The sequence below is a fragment of the Heloderma suspectum genome, chromosome 7 (genome assembly GCF_057233095.1).
Source record: "Heloderma suspectum isolate Gila_16-S chromosome 7, 16-S_ref, whole genome shotgun sequence".
Classification (NCBI taxonomy): domain Eukaryota; kingdom Metazoa; phylum Chordata; class Lepidosauria; order Squamata; family Helodermatidae; genus Heloderma; species Heloderma suspectum.
In genome coordinates, this window is record NC_139464.1 from 108,810,564 (window position 1) to 108,832,786 (window position 22,223).

Genomic DNA, 22,223 nt, shown 5'->3' on the forward strand with positions numbered 1-22,223 from the left:
GTTATGCTATAAGTGGACTCAGAGCATGATGTTCCAGCTGTGGTCAAGGGCCCCTAGTGATGTGCCAAGCCAATACGGCTGTAGTGGGGCCAGAGCTCGCAGAAATGAAGCACAGGCACTTCTTATCCGGGATGCTGATGTAGGGTGGCCACATGGCCAAAAAAGAAGGCACCGATCTGCATAACATTTGCATATGCAAATGTATAGGTGCAAGTGTAGAAATAGTGACTATAATTTATATAGAAATAAAATACAGCTCACCTTGGTAGAGAAGACTTGTGTGCCTGTACAGTCCGCCGTCAAGGTGCTAACTGTTGATAGAACACTTCAGGTTCCCCGTTCTCTCTGCTCATGGTTCTTTGATTTCAAACCAGACTTGGACTAGACAGCTCTTCAGTTAAACAACACCTTAAAATAGAGGACTGTCTTCTGTAAAGTAGAGAACCAGGCCACCCTACAGTGATGTCATCTGCCAGTGCCATCTGAACTTAGCTGCAATTCTCACAGAAGCTGGTGGAGGGAGTCAGGGAGGAGGGAATGTATTTTGTCTCCTGTTGGAATGCAAAGTATTTTGGGGTGGCCTGGTCTTGAATGGGCAATTAAGACCCAGGAGCTTTATCAAAGACCTACGCCTGATGGAGACAAAACAGCTAGAACTGGCTTGTTGATACGAGTCAACACAACCGCCTGCAATTGTGAACTTTCCTTGGGGGCGTGGCTATGGGGACTGCCATGACGCACGTCTCCACTTCAAAATTTACCATCACACCACCGAAGGAAGGCTATGTGACCACCTGGAGTCCTTCTGTGATGGAGTGTGTTTTAGTGTTGACACTTATTTGTGGAGAATTCAAAATGGCAGCCGGAGGCCAGGTAATGGAGGGAACAGCGGCATGATGGGGTTTGGTTCATGAAGGGAAGTATACAGAATGTCCAACAGCAGCATTTCTGTGGCTGAACAGCTGCTAATTCACAAGCAGATCACAGGGGAAAACAGATGGTAGTCTGCGAGAAACTTTGTGAATCAGTAGTGTTTTCTCTTGGTCCAAAAGGTTTGGGAATGACTGGGCAAGGAACTCAAATAATGTATGCATCTGATGAGAACCTGAGTAGGACAAATGTGATTGTCCACTGTGCAGAATTCATTTTGAAAACTGGCTGACATTTTCTGTATCCTCCTCCTCCCTTGTGAATCTCGGTTTCTTGCAGCTGTGCCTGATTAGAAAATTAACTTTAACAGTGGAGATCCTGGAGTAATCCTAGAGTGTCTTAGCAGCATTAATGCTCAGAGAGAGAGCATGGCTACAACTGTATCCTGAGCTAAGCGATGCGCTGCTGTACATTCAGCTCATCAGTACCTCAAGAGAATAGGAGGAGCATTTTGTGAGTATTCCCTTGTACAACCAAATGAGCAATTCCGTAGCATTCATGATCTTGAGTGAGTTACTAGAACTCCACCCTACAGAAATCCTGCAGCTATTCTCCAAGTGGAAAGTTTTCCATCAGACAGTGGCTTGTTCTAAAATGTGCACATGTTTGGCTTATTGTAATATAGCTTTAACTAGTGCTGGGTGAACTTACCCCAACAGAAATCGGAATTTGCTTGCCAGGTTACGAATTCCACTGTCTATTCTTGTATTTTATTAATTATTCTTTATTTATTACAGCTATGTCCCTCCCTTCTTCCACTGTGGAACTCAAGGTGGCTGCATGTGGTTCCCAGGTGGTCTCCCCTCCAAGCACTGACCAGACCCGGACCTGCTTAGCTTCAGCAAGGTGGCTGCCTCATGTGCCTTCAGACTGTATCCTGGAAGTTCTCCACTGTTCCAAGTTCTCATTCTGTATGTACAAATTTACAAGAAATTGACAGATCTCCTCCTTGCCCCCCAGGCGACCTCCCCAGCCTTCATTGCTTCCCTCCCCACCTCATCTTCCCTGAAAGGCTGTGTGTGCGCACACTCCTAGCAAGGGCTGCTGTCTTTACAGACTGTATGTCAGCTGGGATTTGGAATGCTCAGGTGACCACCCATGTGATATGCACTGCCATGGTCACGTGACCATTCCAGGAGGTGCCCCCCGGCTGAAACAGAGTCTGTGAAGGCAGCTGCACTTGCTACAGGCATTCTAAAGTAGTAAGAGCTTTAGAAAATCTCATTTTGTGCTTGTAGCTGTGCTGCTGTATTCAGAGAGGGCATGCTAGGGCACATCCTAAGGGCATTCCAGGAAGTTTAGGGGCTCTTAATCAATCTTGATTTGAATAACCAAGTGCGTTGGATCACCAGCCAAGCTCAGTAAACATGCGAGCATTGTGAACAGAGCAGATTTGGATTATGAGCAGCCCAATTCCAAGTTTTGGCATCGCTAGCACTAACTTGTGCGATGCACAGCTCCTTTGTCACTGAGCAGCAGCACGGAAAGGTAGTGAACTGCCCATGGGGGAAGAGAATGAGCTCTCATTCCATGGGCAATGCACTGCCTTTCCGTGTGTGTTTGGGTATGCTTGTGAGTGTCTGGGCAAGCCCGCTGGGGCCTGCAGGCCACTTTGAGCTTTGGTCCCGCTTGCTGGAGGCTGGTGGCTCCAATTTAAGTGGAGCAATGAGTCCATCCTGGGCTTCAGCTACAACCAGCCAGAACTCTAAAGGAGCTATAAATGGTGCCGAACGCAATCACAAAAATAAGTTCAGCACCTTGGACAGCTCCTTTAGAGTTCTGTCTGGTTCCAACTGAAACCCAGAGTGGATTCACAGCTGCACCGAAATTAGAGCTGCCACTGGTCCCGCCCCCTGCTGGCATGCTCCCCCCAATGTGTTTGCCCCAAGCTGATGTGGTCCACAGCCTGAAAAATGTGGTCCTCAGCCTTCTCCAACAGCAGGGGAAACAAGAATGTAGGGATGGCGGAGAATTTCTCCCCGAAACTTCGGGGGGCCGAGCGCCAACGTGTTCGGCCCCCCGAACAAGTTTCGGGGAGAAATTCTCCGCACCCCCTGCCCCCCGCACCCCCCCCGGGACGGGACTTACCTTTGCCGAATGTCTCTCCTGGCGGCGGGTCCGGCCGGCGGTTCAGCGGGTGTTAGTCCAGGGCGGGAGCGGCAGCCGGTCGTTCGACCGGCTGCCGCCGCCGCCATTCCAATAAAAGAAAAAAAAACGCCCCCGTGATAGGCTATGTGACGATTAACGTAGCCTATCACGGCTAGATCTGCAAAGTCAGCCGTGATAGGCTACGTAAATTGTCACGTAGCCTATCACGGGTGACTTAAAAAAAAAAAAAAAAAAGTGCGTACGCTAATGGCGGCCCCCATAGGGAGCCGCCATTCCGGTTCCTTATTTGGTCACTGTAGTCTACGTAACTCTTTACGTAGACTACAGCAACCAAATAAGGAACGCGAATGGTGGCTCCCTATGGGGGCCGCCATTTGCGTACGTGCGTTTTTTTTTTAAGTCACCCGTGATAGGCTACGTGACAATTAACATAGCCTATCATGGCTGACTTTGCAGATCTAGCCGTGATAGGCTACGTTAATCGTCACGTAGCCTATCACGGGGGCGTGTTGTTTTTTTTAAACTTTGGAGTTCGCGGCCGGGCAAGGCGCCTCCCCCCCGGCCTGAATTTCGGCCGGGCAAGGCGGGAAGCCTCCCCCCCCCAGCCTGAACTTCGCTGGGAGAGCAGAGAAGCGCCTCCCCCCCACCGCAAACAAGCTTCGAGGACAGGTAAGTGACTTTCGTCCACCCCTACAAGAATGTCAGTGTTTAGAAAGATGGGTCTCTTTCTCAAAGCTTGCATTACTCTAGGACAGGGGTGGGCCATGCATAGCCCATATGGCCCTCATGCACTCTGGTCCTTTTTGTCGGCCCCACCACAGCCAAATGGCTGCTGTGCCTTCGAACTGCCATAGATTTTAAGCCAAAGCCCCCCCCCCCGAGAAACCCCAAGAGGCTGCGTGAGCCACACTGGGGTGCCCCAAAGGCTGGAGTTTCTGCACCCCTGCCATAGAACTCCTGCAGTGGCAAGGAAAAAAAGCCTCCTTTTCTCTTTAAAACATGGCCAATGTGCCACTTTGTGAGCAAAACCAGTGGCTAAAGCTACAATATTTATTTTTATTTATTTTATTTATTTTATTTATTTCATTTCTATACCGTCCAATAGCCGAAACTCTCTGGGCGGTTCACAAAAACTAAAACCAAACAACACACAATAAAACAATTTAAAATATATAGAACATTAAAACCACAATACAAGATATGATGTCTATCCTATTGTGAGTCCTACATTCAAAGATTTTGATACAGGGTATTTAGGTCTTCTTTTCTTTTTCTTGTTTTGAGAGTCAGCATAGAAGGATCTTGCTACAAACTCCTTCAAGCTGGAATCCTCCTTTAGTAAGAGGACACCCCCCGCATTTAGTGCATGCCCCCAACTGTTCCAGAGGGCCAGCCAAATGACCCATGGCACTACACACTTGTCCCTGATGCAGCTGAGGCTGCAACTAAAATGAGAAGCTGGGAGAGCGGGTGGGCTTCTTATCCTGTTCTCCTGCTGTGGGTTTAAAAAAAGATCTTTCTCCCCCCCCCTCCTGCATTTTGCCTTGCAGGGGAAAACAGATAGGTGGGACGGTAAACAACTCAGATGCATATTTGTAACGGAAAAAAGGTTAAGGGGAACTGACCTTCCCTCCCTCCCGTGCTGCCTCTCAGGCATCTCAGAGCAGCCCGACAGTCTGCACTTGGAAGAGGAGTGCGGAGCAGTGAAAATGGGGCATTCTGGGGGGCATTTCAAGGCAGGGAAGGTGAAAATGCTAGTACGACGCATCCTATGTGTCATCCAGCAGCCTCCTCCCCGCTCCGCCTTCCCATGGCTAGACAGCCGAAATCGGCTGTCTAGCTGCAAATGCTGGGCAGGAGAAGGGCAGGGGGAACGATCCCCTCTGTGCTTCTCCTGCCCTGCATTGGATAGGTGGTCGCAATCCCATAGGATTGAGCCCTAAGTGTCACATACGGTTTGGTGCTGAGTGACTGATTTTCAAGAAACAGGATGCAGTAGATGACAATATTGTGATGGGTTTACTGCACAAAATACAGAAAATGATCATGGGAGTTGGACTCGATGGCCTTGTAGGCCCCTTCCAACCCTACTATACTATTCTATGAACATACAGATGCTTCTGTTTGAAAATGGTGCATTTTCATTTTTTGGAATCTCCCTCTTCCAAGAGGGAGGCAAATCTGTAAAGCGGAGGAAATCCAAAAATTGGGGGCATGCAGAGGGGAAAGTTTGGATAAAGAGTAAAATGAAATGGATGCTAAGGAGGTGGGAAGCCTGAGGTTAAATCAACACACACACACACACACACACACACCTTACCTTTCCTCCAGTTCTACAAGTTGTCAGTTTCTTCCAGACTCCCCTGTATGTAATTTCTTAAGGTAAACGTTGCTGAAGTTGAAGCATCTTTCGATTTGTGCCAGTTGGCCTGTCTCTAGAGTTCTAGCGTGCTTAGCAATGCAGAATTTGCTTGAAATCCCCACGGCCTTCCACTTCAGGCCATTTTCTTCGATGCAAGGCCCAAGGCATCTTCTGGTTCCTATATAAGTCTCGCATTTGGATCAAATACAATGAAGCAAATGGAGTTCTGAGAGCTCGTGAAACACTGTTTGCTTTCTACATTAACTCCAATGGCAGTTCCTGTGATAGAAAGCTATCAGTCCTTGAAATGCAGTTACCTGTTTGATCTATTTGTGATGATTTTTAGACTGAAGCAAGACCATTTAACCACCACCACCACCACCACCACCACCACCACCTTTCCCTTCTAGGCTTTAATTACACATAGGTAGATAAAAACCCTGAATTCCATAAACCTGATTTTTTGACTGGAGTAAGACCATTGAATTTGACTAGAATAAGACTATAGGCCATGGTCCATTTGACTGGAATAAGACTGTAGACAGGCTTCTTTTTTAATTCGAGTAAGACCTGGAGGGAGCAATCCTACAGGGATAGGTAGCCACCTCCAAACTCAGAGGCACCTGCCTATCCAAAGCAGGGCAGGAGAAGCATGGAGGGGATCATCCCCTTCGTGCTTCAGCCACCCTGCATTTGTGACTAGACAGCTACAGGAAAATGAAGCAGGGGAAGTGGGTGCCGGAACAATATGTTGGATGTGTCATACTGGCATTTCTGCCTTCCCCACCCCAGAACTCCCCCCAGAATGCCCCATTCTTGCTGCTCCACGCTCCTCTTCTGAATGCAGGGTGTGGGACCATTCCGAGCTGCCTGCAAGGCAGTGTGGGGAGCGGGGAAGGGGGGTTCTCAGGGAACCGACCTCGGAGCCTGGGCTCCGAGGTTGGTTCCAGAAACTGACGTATCCTATGGCCATCTAGCCACTGACTAGCGGCCATAGGATTGAACCCTTAAAAAACAACAACCATCCATTCAAGCCTCTAATTATACATTAATACACAACAAGTGTGATTGTACTTTGATTTATTCCATAGAGTTTGGGTTGGCTAGGAATTCTCTTTGGAAATTGACCAATTCTATGCATAAAACACAGGGCAGATGAAAGAGGCACAGTGTATGGGTCTTCAATGCCTTGGTTACTTCAATATTTTAACATGCATTGGTCTTGATGAAATTGCCAGGTACTCTACCAAAAGGGACCTACACAGGGTGCATGAAGCCAGGAACTTGACCAGCACTGGGAAAACAGACGCTTCTTCCACCACTGGCTGAGTCCTTTCTCTATGCTGAGAGAGGCACGGAAAAGGTGATGACTGGGCCATGACTAGTGATGTCACCCATCCTACAGAGGACCCAGTGGAGAGCAATTTGCCCCTGCCCCCCCACTAAAATATGTTCCCCACCCCTAGTGTAGGATTTCCCTAAATGACCAGTCAAGGGCGAGCTTTAAAAAGTGAACTTCTTTTTAGCACTGCCGTTATTGGGAACAGATGTATCCTTGTGAATATAGCTTTTCCGATGTCATATCGGCCAGCCCCCAAATGCGGACCATTCATGATAAGGGCATGGATCCTGAAGGGATTTTAAAAAAATCTGGTTGGGTATTAATAAAAAAAGGCTGTCATTTTTCTAAATATGTCATGCAACCGGAATATTCTTGAACAAATTATGAAGACTTGGAATAGTTTGGTCCTCACTGGAATTATAGAGAAGTTTGGGTGGGTAAATGTTACCTTAATTTATTACTTGGTAGTTCTGGTTGTGGAACTGATCTCACAAGTCTCTGTGTGTGTGTCAAGTGTGTCAATTTCCTGATTATATAATGTCTGGAAAATTAAGCCTTTTTTTGCATTCTGTTTAATGGGACATGTGTTCTCTAAGTTTGCTTCAGGGCGTTTAGAATAATCCTGTATGTAGGTGATAGTCAGAGATGTTTGTAGGAATTGGCTAGAGTTTACATACAAGCAGTATTTCCAAAGCTAACTTCTGGAATTTTGCCATTTTTCCATTCTCAGACCCCAACCCCACCCCACCCCAGGAAGTAATGTGTAAGTAGTACTGCAACACAGAAATTAGCTGTGCTATTTGTGTTCAGCCAAACTACAGCTGGTCTGCTGTATTCTATGTTCCATTTATAAGTGTATCCTCTTAAATAATATAATTAAATTATACAATTAAATAGCACAATACAATTCTAAGAACTTGTTTGCTTCCACCCCCCCCCCATCTACTTACAGAGCAATCGTGGGGTCGGGGAGCGATGCTCTGTCGCAGGGGAACCGTAATTCATGCTGGCCGGGGCAGAAGGTGGGGCATTTTTACCTTTCCCCCTTCCACACAGACGTTTTCCCCTTCATTTCACCAATGTGAAGGGAAATTTAACTATGTCAGCCCAAAGAACCCTTGTTTTGAGTGTGTTATCCCTGTCCCTTGTTTTTGGTGTGTTGGGGGTGCAGCGGGATCATGGGGGTGGGAGAGAAATTTGTTCGGTTCACATTTTAGACCTAATTTCTTACTTTTGAATCTCTGTGTGAACTGAAACTCAGTTATCCTTTGAAATGCTCTGAATTTAGCAATGGAATTCTTTAAACAAAAAGTGCATATACTAGGGGAAATAATGTTAACATGCATTATATTAGGAGATCTGTATATTAAACATGTGTACCTTGGGCAAAAATGCGTACAAAAATGCTAGTATTTAAGACAAGACGTACTTAAGGCAAGACATTCTCAAAGTTCAAGATGATCCCAATTTAGGATTGGGAGGGGGGGCAAATAGAATTGACAGATTTGTCCATCCTTACATGTGGACATTGTGGAGGATAAAGTTATTGATGGCTACTGATCCTGATGGCTATATGCTACTTCTAGGATCAGAGGCAGTATACCTCTATATACCAGTTGCTGGGGAACATGAGAGGGAGGATGCTATATTCATTTTCTGCTTCTGGGCTTCTCAAGGCAGGTGTGAACAGAATTTGGACAAGATGGACCCTTGGTCTGGTGACGCATGGTTCTTCTTATGTTCCTATGCCCCAGGACACCTCATTCCTTGCTCCTCCATCCTTGGAGCAGCATCAACAGTGGGATTTTCTGCCCCTGCACTGAAGAGAGGCCTCCGCCTGTGATCCTTTCTCTCAGACCTTCAGCGACCCTCCCAGTGAGCACAGAAATTCTCCCTTTAGCTTCTTTTGTTAACATCAAAAAGCAGATATTACTGGGTGGGATTGACGACTGAGGAGCAGTAGAATCCCCTCCCCCGTTCAGGTTGCTGGAGCTCTATTTTCTATTTTGTAAAAGGCCCTCAGAGAATCCATAAAGTTGACTAAAGAAACTATGTGGCTCTCCTAACCACTGTGTGTTTAGTGCAACGTTTGCTCCCCCCTCCAACTTTGTCTTGTCACTTTGCTGAAGTAAAATAAATATTCCAGTAAATTGAGAGGTTCTCTCTCACCCATCCCCAGCTTACCCCATAAGGGTTATGAAATGGTGCCCACTCAGCTCAGGATTAATGGGTTTATTTTAGAGATGTGATGAGGAGCAGCCTTTTTGGTTCCCACCTCAAAGTGTTACCACTGGACTTCAAAAAGCTCCATGACACACCTTGTGCTCCATGCAAGCATCAAAGGTGTGTTTGACTTGCATGCAGCCACATTGTGCTTATAGTTTAAAGTCTAAACATTAAAATTGAACTCAAAAATGTTCAAACTCAAAAATTAAAATTTCCACATGAATTCAAAAAGAACAGCAATCTTTTTGCTGCTACGTCTTTGTTTTTGGCAGGGGGAGGAAGAACATTCTGATGTCCAATTACGGTTGTGTTAAAATCTTGGCTTTCTCTAGGGATGGCGGAGAATTTCTCCCCGAATCTCCGGGAGGCCGAATGCCAGCGCATTCGGCCCCCCAAAATTGTTGGTGAAATTCTCCGCCCCCCCTGCCCCCCCCCGGGATGGGACTTACCTCCTGAGAATGTCCCTCCCAGCGGCGGGTCCCGGCGGTGTTTTGGCGGCGTTTTGGCGGGGGCGGGGGCGGCGGCCGGTCTTCCGACTGGCTGCCACCACTGCCATTACAAAATAAAGTAAAAAAAAAAACCACACACCCGTGATAGGCTACGTAACGATTCACATAGCCTATCACGCTAGATTTCCAAAGTCAGCCGTGATAGGCTACGTTAATCGTTACGTAGCCTATCACGGGTGACTTTGAAAAAAAAAAAGTGCGGACGCAAATGGCGGCGCCCATGGGCGCCGCCATTTGCGTTCTTTATTTGGTCCTGGTAGTCTACGTAAAGACTTTGGAAATCTAGCCATAATAGGTTGCGTAAATGGTTACGTAGCCTATCATGGGTGGGTTTTTTTTTTTCCACTTTGTATTTCACAGCCGGGGAGACGGGGCGCTTCTCCCCGGCCTGAATTTTGGGGGGAGAACCGAAGCGTCTCCCCCCCACCACGAAGCAAGCTGCGGGACCAGGTAAGTCCTTTTGTACATCCCTCGCTTTCTCAATGGATTTTTTACGTATGGGCAAATCTCACTTCAACCCCTCAGCAAGGAAAACAAAACAAAGATTCTTATGGAAGGGAAAACCTTTAGCTTAGGGATTATACAATATTTCCAAATGGCTATATTGTTCCTTGCAGCTGCAACATCAATTAATTATTACCTGAACAGAACTTTATTTAATCTGCAGGAATTGTCCATTTTCTAATGAGCATTCTAGGCTGCTACCTGGAAGGAGAATTCTGATTCCATTTCGTTTAACATCTGGTATCTTGTGCTCAATTTTTTTTCATGAGTGATTGCTGGGGTGTTCTACTTAGAGCTAATGGGATGAAGTCAGCAGTCAGCAATCTGGATAGTCCTATCATAGCAATGCTAAGAAAAAGATGATCTTTCAAGGCCAGATGTTGGTAAGTCTAACTGGAGAAAAAATGACTCTATTGGCCGGCCTGTTTCCTAAACTGTTTAGGGAGTGTTGCTGCTTGTGAATACTGAGTCATGCCAAGGAGATGGTGTGACACCATGTAGTAAAGAAGCCTTGATTAGATTCATGCCAAAGTAGCAGCCAGCACAGCTGAGGCAACATAGAGATTAGGGATGTAGGAATTGTGTACCTTCAGTGCCACTTGGGTTTTGCAGTTTGCAGCCAGTGCTCTGTTCCATCCTTAACAAGACCCCAGAATTCTCATTTTTTTCCCACTCCGAAAATTACAAAGATAAATCCATACCAACAACCATAATTCCGGTGCCCAGCCATCTCCGTGAGTCTGCACAACTTCCCTAAGAATGGCTATTTTTTTTGTAGATATTTATATATTTTTCCCCCTGCCCTGAGAGATGCAGTAATTACTTTCAGCCAAAACACTTCCTCCTACTAGGGGCTTCCCCAAACAAGGCTGTCCTAGGTATGCCTGAGCGATTTGTTTAAAGCAACGCTGTTTGAAAGAAAGAAAAAACCTTTTAAAATGACCATGCCAATTCTGGAGCCCTGTATGAGGCATTATTCTCCCTGCTAAACTTTATATTTCCACATGCAGTGTTGTTGTTGACGTTGTGAGGCTAAAATGGAGAGGAGAACCAACTCTGTGCATGTCTGCTCAGAAGCAAGTCTTGAGTTCAATGCGACTTACTCCTACACATGTCAACACCCCACTTGCCCCCAGCTCAGCTTTGTATTTCCACATCCAGCTCATTACCAAATAACTACCTCCTGTTAGTTATCTCATTGGGTGACTTTGGGCTGGCCTCTATCCACTACACCACACTTCTGTTATGAAACTCATGAAAAAGAGACAGTGTAATGGAAAGTTCTTTCTGAAGCAGTCACACTTGTATAAATGCAGCATGAAGGGAAAGATTAGCAAACTTCTCTTTGTTTGAATAAAAAGCACACTCTGCACATGCTCAGGGAATGGACAAGATGAGGAATAAACATACCAGGGAAACAGCTGGATTGAGAGAGAATCTCCCCCCCACACACACACATAATGGAAGAATACTGTTCTTCATATTCCCTGCTTTTACATGATTTGTTGTTGTTCAGGCGTTAAGTCGTGTCCGACTCTTCGTGACCTCATGGACCCCTTCTCCTTTTGCCTTCAGCCTTTCCCAGCATCAGGGTCTTTTCCAGTGACTTTTCTCTTCGCATTAAGTGGGCAAAATATTTGAGCTTCAGCTTCAGTATCTGTCCTTCCAATGAGCACTCAGGGTTGATTTCCTTTAGGATTGATGGATTTGACCTCCTTGCAGTCCAGGGGACTCGTAAGAGTCTTCTCCAGCACCACAGTTCGAAAGCATCAATTCTTCGGTGCTCAGCCTTCCTTATAGTCCAGCTCCCACAGTCATACGTTGCTACTGGGAAAACCATAGCTTTGATTATACAGACCTTTGTCAGCAAGGTGATGTCTCTGCTTCTTACTATGCTGTCTAAGTTTGCCATAGCTTTCCTCCCAAGGAGCGTCTTTTAATTTCATGGCTACAGTCACCGTCTGCGGTGATCTTGGAGCCCAAGAAAATAAAATCTGTCACTGCTTCCATTACTTCCTCTTCTATATGCCAGGAAGTGATGGGGCCAGATGCCATGATCTTCGTTTTTTTAATGTTGAATTTCAAACCAGCTTTTGCACTCTCCTCTTTCACCCTCAACAAGAGGCTCTTTAGATCCCCTTCGCTTTCTGCCATTAGGGTGGTATCATCTGTGTATCTGGGGTTGTTGATAATTCTCCCGGCAATCTTAATTCTGACCTGTGATTCATCCAACCCGGCGTTTCTCATGATGTACTTTGCATATAAGTTAAATAAGCAGGGAGACAATATGCAGCCTTGTCGTACTCCTTTCCCAATTTTGAAACTATCATTGTTCCATGTCTGGTTCTTACTGTTGCTTCTTGAACCTTGTACAGGTTTCTCAGGAGACAGGTAAGGTGGTCTGGTACTCCCATCTCTCTAAGAATTTGCCACAGTTTGTTGTGATCCACACAATCAAAGGCTTTAGCGTAGTCAATGAAGCAGAAATAGACGTTTTTCTGGAATTCTCTTGCTTTCTCCATGATGCAGCGAATGTTGGCGATTTGATCTCTAGTTCCTCTGCCTCTTCGAAACCCAGCTTGTACTTCCGGTTGTTCTCAGTTCACATGCTGCTGAAGCCTAGCTTGTAGGATTTTGAGCATAACCTTGCTGGCATGTGAAATGAGCGCAATTGTACGGTAGTTTGAACACTCTTTGGCATTGCCCTTCTTTGGAATTGGAATGTAAACTGACCTTTTCCAGTCTTGTGGCCACTGTTGAGTGTTCCAAATTTGTTGGCATATTGAGTGCAGCACTTGAACAACAACATCATCTTTTAGGATTTTAAATAGCTCAGCTGGAAGACTGTCATCTCCGCTAGCTTTGTTGTTAGTAATGCTTCCTAAGGCCCACTTGACTTCACTCTCGAGGATGTCCGGCTCAAGTTCAGTGATATCATGGCTATCAGGGACATTAAGATCTTTCCTGTATAGTTCTTCTGTGTATTCTTTCCACCTCTTCTTAATGTCATCTGCTTCTGTTAGGTCCCTGCCTTCTTTGTCCTTTATCATGCCCATCTTTGCACAAAACGTTCCCCTGAGATCTCCAATTTTCTTGAAAAAATCTCTAGTCTTTCCCATTCTATTGTTTTCCTCGATTTCTTTGCATTGTTCATTTAAGAAGAGCTTCTTGTCTCTCCTTGCTATTCTCTGGAACTCTGCATTCAGTTGGGTATATCTCCCCCTTTCTCCCTTGCTTTTCGCTTCCCTTCTTTCCTCAGCTACTTGTAAAGCCTCATCAGACAGCCACTTTGCTTTCTTGCATTTCTTTTTCTTTGGGATGGATTTCGTTGCTGCCTCCTGAACAATGTTACAGACCTCCGTCCATAGTTCCTCAGGCACTCTGTCTATCAGGTCTAATCCCTGAAATCTATTCCTCACCTCCACTGTATATTCATCAGGGATATGATTTAGGTCATACCTGGATGGTTTAGTGGTTTTCCCTACGTTCTTCAATTTAAGTCAAAATTTTGCAACAAGAAGCTCATGATCTGAGCCACAGTCAGCTCCAGGTCTTGTTTTTACTGACTGTATAGAGCTTCTCCATCTTTGCTGCAAAGTACATAATCAACCTGATTTCGATATTGACCATCTGGTGATGTCCCTGAGTAGAGTCGCCTGTTGTGCTGTTGGAAAAGAGTGTTTGCTATGATCAGCATGTTCTCTTGGCAAAACTCTATTAGCCTTTGTCCTGCTTCATTTTGTACACCAAGGCCATGCTTGCCTGTTATCCCAGTGATTTCTTGACTTCCTACTTTGGCATTCCAATTCCCTATGATGAAAAGGACATCTTTTTTTGGTGTTAGTTCTAGAAGGTGTTGTAGGTCTTCATAGAACTGATCAACCTCAGCTTCTTCAGCCTTAGTGGTTGGGGCATAGACTTGAATTACTATGATGTTGAATGGTTTGCCTTGGATTAGTACTGAGATCATTCTATCATTTTTGAGATTGTACCCCAGTACTGCTTTTCCCACCCTTTTATTGACTATGAGTGCTACTCCATTTCTTCTAAGGGATTCTTGCCCACAGTAGTAGATATAATGGTCACCTGAATTAAATTCACCCATGCTTGTCCATTTTAGTTCGCTGATTCCCAAGATGTCAGTGTTCAATCTTGCCATCTCATGTTTGACCACCTCCAGCTTACCTTGATTCATTGATCTTACATTCCAGATTCCTAACAATACTGTTCTTTACAGCATTGGATTTTCTTTTCACCACCAGACACATCCATAGCGGAGTGTTCTTTCGTCTTTGGCCCAGCCGCTTCACTCTTTCTGGCGCTACTTGGAAATTCCCTCTGCTCTTCCCCAGTAGAAGCTTGTGGCTTCACTGAGTTATGCAAGCCCCTTCGCCACAACAAGGCAGTGATCCATGAAGGGGTTTTACATGATAGGCTATGCAAATATTTGCGTGGCCTATCGCGTTAATCAAAACCACGGCTGCAAATGGCGTCCCGGACACCATTTGCAGCCATGAAGGCCTTAGTTTAAATTAAGGCCTTCACAGCCGCAAATGGCATCCGGGCCGCCATTTGCATCCTCAGTCAATCTGCTCCAGAGCCGACCGGTAGGGAGGATCCGGCCAGAGCGGATTCTTCCTGGAGGTGCAGGTAAGGGATCCAATCATCCGCAGACTTCGGGGGGCCAGATTCAATAGAATCCGGCCTCATTGGGGTCCGTGGAGGATTTCTCCAACATCCCTAAACAACTTTGGGATTAATAGTAAAACTGTACACCCTATCCTTTCACTATTGTTCCTAGAAGCGAATCATAAGGCCTGTGTGTGTGTGTTTTTTTTAAAGAAAGCCTTTTAAATTTACTCTAGTTTTAATTTCTAATAATCTGTTCTTGTTTGTCTTCACCTGCTTGGTGAAAGGGCCTATTTAGGACCTAATATCATACTATGGTGAAGTCTACATATTGAAATTAACTTTTCCATGAGCCAAAATGTGCTTGGAATTTTTGAGATAGCCCTGGGAAAATTAAATGTTGGCATAAGAATATGGGACATGATGGAAACACAAGTTGTGAGCAGAACTCTTGCCATGTCTCTGGTTTTGTCAGCCTTGAAATGTTTCCATAGGTAACCTTTCCCTATTGCCCATTCTTTTCTTTAAAAAACAAAACAAAAATAGACCACCAAATAGGGATGGATGAAAATCACTTACCTGGTCCCGCAGCTTGCTTCGTGGTGGTGGGGAGGCGCCCCATCCCTCCCCGCCAAAATTCTGGGCGGGGGGGAGGCACCCCATCCCTCTGGCTGAAATTCTGGCCAGGGGGGAGGCGCCCCGTCCCTCCAGCCGCGAATCTCGTCTCCTGCTGGGACGCAAATGGCGGCGGCTTTAGCCGCCGCCGTTTGCGTCCCTGCAGTCAGCCGTGATAGGCTACGTAAATGTTTATGTAGCCTATCACGGCTGACTTTGGGGGGGGGGGGAAAGCGCGTACACAAATGGCGGCGCCCATGGACGCCGCCATTTGCGTTCCTTATTTGGGCATGGGTAGTCTATGTAAACATTTACTTAGACTACGGCGAAAAAAGGCAACACTATTTGCGTTGCCTTTATTTTTGCCGTAGTCTACGTAAATGTCTACGTAGACTACACGTGCCCAAATAAGGAATGCAAATGGGGGCGCCCAAGGGCGCCGCCATTTGCGTACGCGCTTTCCCCCCTCCAAAGTCAGCCATGATAGGTGCCTACGTAAACATTTACGTAGACTATCAAGTTGTTTTTTGAAAATCTAGCCATGATAGGCTACGTAAATCTTTACGTAGCCTATCACGTTTGTTGTTGTTGTTTTTACACTTGGAAATGGTGGTGGCGGCAGCCGGTCGGAAGACCGGCTGCTGCCGCTGCCGAACCGCCGCTGAACTGCCGCCGGGAGTAGGGATGGGGGAGAATTTCTCCCCGAAACTTCGGAGGGCTGAGTGCCAACGTATTCGGCCCCCCAAAGTAGTTTCGGGGAGAAATTCTCTGCCCCCCGCCCCCCTGGGATGGGACTTACCTTTCCCGAATGTCCCTCCCGGTGGCGGGTCCCGGCAGCGGTTCGGCAGGTCTTTGTCAGGGGCGGGGGCGGCAGCCGGTCTTTCGACCGGCTGCCGCCGCCGCCATTCCAAGAAAAGTAAAAAAAAAAACACGCCCCCGTGATAGGCTACGTGATGATTAACGTAGCCTATCATGGCTAGATTTGCAAAGTCAGCCGTGATAGGCTACGTAATTCGTCATGTAGCCTATCATGGGGGCGTTTTTTGTTTTTTGTTTAACTTTTTATTTCGCGGCCGGGCGAGGCGAGGTGCCTCCTCCCCGGCCTGAATTTCAGCCGGGCGAGGCGGGAAGCCTCCCCCCCGGCCTGAATTTCGGCCAGGCGAGGAGGGAAGCCTCCCCCCCGGCCTGAACTTCGGGGGAGCAGCGAAGCGCCTCCCCCCCACCGCGAAGCAAGCTGCAAGACCAGGTAAGTGACTTTCGTGCACCCCTAGCCGGGAGCCGCCACCGCCAGGGACATTCAACTAAGGTAAGTCCCATCCCGGGGGGTGGCGGGGGGGTGGCGGACCGTTTCTCCACCAATTTCGGGGGGCTGAATGCGTTGGCATTCGGCCTCCCAGAGATTCGTGGAGAAATTCTCCGACATCCCTAAATCTGTTACATGCTTTTGATGCCTGTTAAAATCATATATCTGTACACTAGCCTTCCCTGATTGTGATGGACTGTGTAGCCCATTTTTCTGAATTGTAGAATTTTGAGATTTTAATTGTTGAGCATTTGTGGATTTTGTTGTGACGCTTTGTATTTTAATGTATGACTTGGATTCTCCTTTTTGTATTGTGAACTGGTTTGAGATAGTTTTGGATGTGTTAAGTTTTCTATAAATTGCTTAAATAAAGAAATAAAGAAATAAAGAAATAATGTGGCTATACTGAGCAATAGGGTCAATCTATGTGCTCACCTTTCCCTACTCACAGTTGTTTATGAGTTCTTTAGATGACATTGTGACCCTCCACTTTCGCTTCTGTGTCTAAAGAGCACTTCCAGCAAGTTTTTTTAGTGAATGGAAAATATATGTAATTGTAAAAGTGAAAGAGCACACTTTTTCACTTGTGTATTTGTGCAATCTGCTATACCACAGTGCCACCTAGTGGTTATGTAGTGGAGAAACAAGAAAGGAAATGTTTTTCATGTAGTGCTCAGATCTCAATTTTGTGAAGAAACCAAAAGTAGACAGTGCGTTAACAGCCTTGTGTAGAAAAGCTCCAGCTGACTTGATGGTTCTTTGTAGTATCAGATTGATTGTATAATGTCTTTTACATTCATAGCTTTACAAAAGGAGCTGTTGATGGCCATGGGCATGTGGCACTTACCATATTCAAAGCAGCTCAACCATTACTGCTACCACAATGGTCATGCTTGTAAACAAGGGCCCAGAACAACATGCATTATGCTTGTGTTCATTGTGGGATTCAGGTTTACTGGAACAGTGTGCTGGATACCCTAAATCCATGTTGCTGAGTCCTTCTGTATCAATGGCAATGGAACTAGGCAGATTTCAAAAGTGTACAGCTCTCATTGTGTGTACACAAGAGCATGCACGCACACCACTATGCCAATAGATGTGCAGAAATATGCAGGATAAAAATCTTATCAATACTTCTGTATATCCAAGATCCAATGTATTATAATCAGGGCCTTCTGTGCCATTTTTATGTGCTCATCCAGTTTATGATAATGCCATCTGTTGAGTACATTCGTGCAGAAATATTGAGAAGACTCTCGTTCTGCATATTGAGAGCCAGCGTGGTGTAGTGGCAAGAGTGCTGGACTGGGAGCCGGGAGATCTGGGTTCTAGTCCCCACTCGGCCGTGGAAGCTCACTGGGTGACTTTGGGCCAGTCACAGACTCTCAGCTCAACCCACCTCACAGGGTTGTTGTTGTGAGGATAAAATGGAGAGGAGGATAATGTAAGCTGCCTTGGGTTCCTTGCAAGAGGAAAGAAGGTGGGATATAAATGCAATAAATAAATAAAAATAAATAAAATATTTCTGTGTCAAAGGCTCCAAGCTAAGAGGAGCCCATTGTGCATAAGAACAGAAGGCCTACAATTCAATGACACTTGGATGAACATTGCAATGGAAACAGCAATGCACATCTCAAAGAGTTTCATGTCGTACACACCTTGAGATGTGTATGTAAGGCTGCTCCAGGCCAGGAACATTTCCCCGTTTCTATATTGGTGCTGGGGTCTTAGATTTTGTGCGCATCTCTTCTACTACCTCCTTCCTGCCTTTCTGTGTTGCGCACACACCAACGTTTCTATAAAAAAAATGCTACATGAGCTAATGTAGCAGACAATGACAAAACAAAAAGCAACATAAATCAATAAATAGCTTCAGCACCCTTTATTTCTCAGGCAAATATCATTTGGGGCATCCAGTTAAATAACACTTTGTTACTCTATCATTTTTTAATTCAAAATCTAATGAGTATTCACCTTAATGGGTTTCATCATGCTAAAACTATACACATACCATACTTGGTAGAAACGAGGGTGCTTTAAAAAAAGATGAAATACATGTATCTACAGTACCAATGATCAGAAGAACACATGGTTGAATCAAGATTTCATCCAACTTTACAGACGACAACAAAGGCAGTTACAAAACATACTTAATACACACCGATGAAAAAGTTTAGCGTTGAGTTTGTCTTTACATTTGGCAAAGTTATGTCTAGAAGATGGGTTTATTTTTTTTAAAAAAGAGTACAATTATATACATTATTCAGTATCCTCAAAATAGGAAGATATTAAATAACAACAAACAAACCAAAATTATAAATTTAAATGTTCATGTTACCTAAATGGGAATAGACTCTGAACAGGTAAAAACTCTAACAAAATGCTAATGGACACTACCCTGTACACTTTAAGTTAGCTTTGTTCATCACATCTTTAGCAACTCTGTGTTCAAGCAAACCTGGAGGAGGGAGGGTACAGAAGAGAAGAGGGTACAGAAGAGGGTACAGAAGAGGCAGGGCTGGCCCAAGATATTTTTGCTGCCTTGTCTAAGGCAAGAGACAAGATTCTTCTCCCATTCCACATACAGAAGCCAACTGAGCTGGTAGTTAAATTTTACGTCAACACTGGCAATGGGACAGCATTCTCTGCCCCACCTAACAGCAGTCTGGACGGGTTAGGTGGTGCAGAATAGGCGGCATGGTCTACACAGCTTTGGCCTCCAACACCTTACTGCTGCCCTCGCCATCTGCTACCTGAGGCAGCCCCCTCACTCTGCTTAATGGTAGGACTGGCCATGAGGTAGGAAAGGCCCAGTCCTCACAAAGCTAGCTGCAACTAAGTCCAAACAAAAACAATGACAGTGCAGTTCATTGCATTTCAGTAGGACTCCATTTAGACTAAAGGTTGTAGGATTGTGCCCAAACTCACTCAAGCTAGGTAAAAAAAAATAATCTAGGTTTCTTTTGTGCTGTTGATGGTAACTGGTTAAAGATCAGAATGTAGTGAAAAAACAGGAAGCAGAGGGTAGGCATGAATGGACAGTTCTCATAATGAAGAGATATAAGAAATGAGGTCCCCCAAAGATCTGTACTGGGGGCAGTGCTTAACTTGTTCATAAATCTGGAATGTGGGGTGAACAGTGAGGTGATCAAGTTTGCTGATGGTACCAAATTATTTAGGGTGGTTAAAACAAAAAGGGATAGCAAAGAGCTCGAAAAGGATCTCTCCAGTAGGGGTTGTGGGGGGTGGACACTAAAATGGCAAATGCAATTCGGTGTAAGCAAATGTAAAGTGATATGCATTGGGACAAAAGTCTGAAATTCACAGATACGTTGATGGGTTCTGAGATGGTGGTGACTAACCAGAAAAGAGATATTGGGGTCATTGTAGATAAATAGCTCAATAAAAATATGGACCCAGGGCCAATCTACATTGTGCCTGCCATTGCAATGAATTCGGTGTCCCGTCGGGTTAAATACTCTCGCATTAAAACGTGATTATTCACACTCACCCATTTTCCCTATTGCAGTGCTTCATCAAATGTGCGAGCTCGGTTCATACTCGAGCACTGTGCTGTTTTCCTGCTGTTTTCCTGCGTGCGCTTGTCTGATCTCAGATGTTAAGCAGGGTCAGCCCCGGTGAGTAGATGGATGGGCGACCGCCTGGGAATCAGGCTTCCTGCACTGAGCAGGGGGCTATTCTATCCCTTCAAATGAGATTAAGTTTTACCCCCTCCTATCCCCTGCCCTGGATTTTTTTTTTTTTAATTAAGGCGTTATCCTCGCAGAATTGGGGCTTCTCTGCGATGTTTTTTTCCTAATTCAGGCATGATCTTCAAAGATTCAAAGTTGTGAAGCATCACAACTTCGAATCTTCGAAGATCATGTCTGAATTAGGAAAAAAAAAACATCACGGAGAAGCCCCGATTCTGCGAGGATAACGCCTTAGTTTAAAAAAAACCACACACATCCAGGGCAGGGGATAGGAGGGGGTAAAACTTAATCTCATTTGAAGGGATAGAATAGCCCCCTGCTCAGTGCAGGAAGCCTGATTCCCAGGTGGCCGCCCATCCAACTACTGACCGGGACTGACCCCGCTTAGCTTCCAAGATCAGACAAGAGCGTGCACATCCAGCCCTTTGCTTGTTGCTGAGGAAACGGGGGCTGCTGAGGAAGCTATGCGATCAGTAGCTGGAAGAAGACAAGGGGCCATCGAGAGCTGTGATTGGACAGGAGGGAAATACAAACACTGCCGTATATGGACAGGCGGGGGAGGGGACTACGACAGGATACGGTAGTGAAAGCGGAAAATCAGAGCACATTAAGGGGAAATACTGGGATATTAGGGTATTGAAAGCGGGAGCACAGAAGTGGGAAATTCTGGTTCAAATTCGAGGCGGGTACTGCATAGTGTGAAAGGAGGGCGGTGAAACCCCATTGGAAGCAAACAAAGGCAGTAAGTGTAGATCCAGCCCCAGTGTGCAGCAGCTGTGGAAAAATGGCTTCCATGTTAGCAATCATTAGGAAAGGGATTTAAAATAAAACTGCCAATATTGTGATGCCTTTATACACTTGGACAACTGTATGCAGTTCTGTCACATCACAAAAAATATATTGTAGAGCTAGAAAAGGTGCAGAAAAAGGCAATGATCAAGGGGCTGGAGCAACAGCTCTTCAAGGCAAGGTTACAACGTTTTTGGGGAGTTGTTTAGAAGAAAAGTGGGGCATGGGGGATATGACAGTTTTATCGGATTATGCATGGTGTAGAAAAAGTGGATAGTCGCTCATAATAATAGAAGCTGCCATCATCCAATGAAGTTGAATGGTGGGAGATTCAAGGCAGATAAAACGAAGCTCTTCTAGCAATGCATAGTTAGACTATGGACTTCACTGCCAGAAGATGTAGTGATGGCCACCAATGTAGATGGCTTTAATAGATAAGATAAATTCATGGAGGATGAGGCCATCAATAGCTACAAGCTGTGATAGCTATATATTAGCTCCAGGATCAGAGGTCAATATGCATGGCTGGAGACTGAGAGCAGGTAGGGATGAGTGACCTCCACTGGCCGCTCAACCATTTATGCTTGGAATGTTGCATAAATGGGCCTCTTTATGGCCACAATTCATGTCTGCGAATGCCAGTCCAGGGGGCTGAACTGGCAGTAATCTGCCAAGCTTGAGCCCCCAACTGGACTCTGCTGCCATCCCTAAGAGAAGGGCTACTGCCCTCAGATCCTGCCTGTGTGCTTCTCACAGACATATGGCCGGTCACTGCGGGAAACACAATGCTAGACTAGATAGACTTCTGGTTTGATCAGGAAGGGCTCTTCTTTTGTTCATTAAAAAAAAAAAAAAGGTAAAGGTGTCCCCAAGCAGTCGTGTCCGACTCTAAGGTGCGGTGCTCATCCCCGTTTCTAAGCCGAAGAGCCCAGGTGTCAAAAATGGATAGCTTTTGGAGATCTCACTGGGACGATGGGTGTGTGTGTGCATCAGTAGTAGAAAAGCTAAGAGCCAATCTGTTCAACAGCTCCTATGTTAAAAAGTCACACATTTTCAGAGCTGCTTTTGAAGGCGCAACCATGGGAATACAGGAGAGAGCTTTGGACTGGGCCAATGGGATCCCTTTGTAAGTGAGCTGTAGCACATTTCTTCCATCTGCAAGGGTTTTCTCTTCAAATCCTGTGGAAGTGGC